We start from the raw sequence: 1,253 nt of genomic DNA on the forward strand, positions 1-1,253 counted from the left end.
AGGGGGTTGCTACCCCAGTCTCAGAGTCCCAACTCTCCAACTCCTCAACCCCATGACATTTTATTAAACGGTCCTCATCCTCTTGGAATTGGTGGTTTAAGAAATATCCATGTCAGGTAGGGAGCCCCTTATGGTAAGGAAGGTGGCCACCTGGGGCCCTTTGGTGTAGGTGCAGTAGCATGGGGGAGGGGATGTGCCCAAGGCTCACACTGAAATCTCATAAGTGGTGCCACCCACCCCTGCAAACTTCTTGAGTCCTCCCCTTGTGGGGCTACTGAGAACTGGGTGGCCTGGGCCAGGGGAGGTTGAGCCTATACTCGGGGTGCTCATTGGATTTGCTGTAGGTGGTCTTGAGCTGTACTTCATCTTTGGGTGTCAGTAATGGTTGCAGCAACACTTCCCTTGTCTCTTAGACACCTGCTAGGGCTTTTTGGCTGCTGTAAGACATTGATCGGCCCAGGTATGGGGCAGCTGGGGCTGGTTCAGGGGACTCAAGTCCCAGGCCCCTTAGCCCATCTGGTTTGCCAAAACAGGGGACAGCTGGATGCCCCAGTGGAGTCTTGCCCAAGGGTGATCTCCTTGAACCATCTGAGGAGGAACTAATACGAGGCGTATGGCCTGAGCCTGGTGTTGACTGAATGCCTGAGTTCCCCAAGCCAGGTTCTTCCTCACAGCCTGCAAGCAGGGGTGAGTGTTGCAGCAGATTCTCTCATTCCTGGAGGGAGGCCACAATGTGGTGTGACAGATTGTCATAACAGACTGGTAAGGGCTCTCTGTGCAGTGGGCCAGTTGGCACCAAACATGGGTGCCTTTCGGCTTCCCATTGCTGGGCCAGCCAGGCTGACAGGAAGGGAGAGTTGTGGTCTAAAGGTGGGTCTGGCTCAGGCCCTGCCTTTAGTGACTCAAAATCAGGGCTGTCTGAAGGAGTGAGGAGGCTGTAGTAAGACAGGCTTCCCTTGCGTCTGATTGGCCAGACTCTTATAGGAGGTGAAGGTGGTGCCCTCTGAATGAACGGATTGCAACTGGCCCAGCTCAAACCCTGGGCTGACTTGAGGCTGAAGGAACGTGAGCCACTGGACAATCAAAATGATCAAAATGAAAGCTTTTCCCAAAGGTGGGAGATAGGAAACTCTCTGGTCATCTCACTGGCCATCTCATTGCAGTCAGCATGCCTATTAACAAAGATGCTGAGATGGGAGAATTCATTTTCACGAGGGAACAGCTTCTCCATGTTACCATGTTATCATATATAT

General features: G+C 52.8%; 1 pseudogene; it reads right to left on the minus strand.

Annotated features, from left to right (window-relative positions):
- Nucleotides 1–204: 204 nt before the first annotated feature.
- Nucleotides 205–1,253, minus strand: part of LOC103733949 — a 5,540-nt pseudogene continuing 4,491 nt past the window's right edge.

This window comes from Nannospalax galili, unplaced genomic scaffold (genome assembly GCF_000622305.1).
Source record: "Nannospalax galili isolate Female #2095 unplaced genomic scaffold, S.galili_v1.0 scaffold5716, whole genome shotgun sequence".
Classification (NCBI taxonomy): domain Eukaryota; kingdom Metazoa; phylum Chordata; class Mammalia; order Rodentia; family Spalacidae; genus Nannospalax; species Nannospalax galili.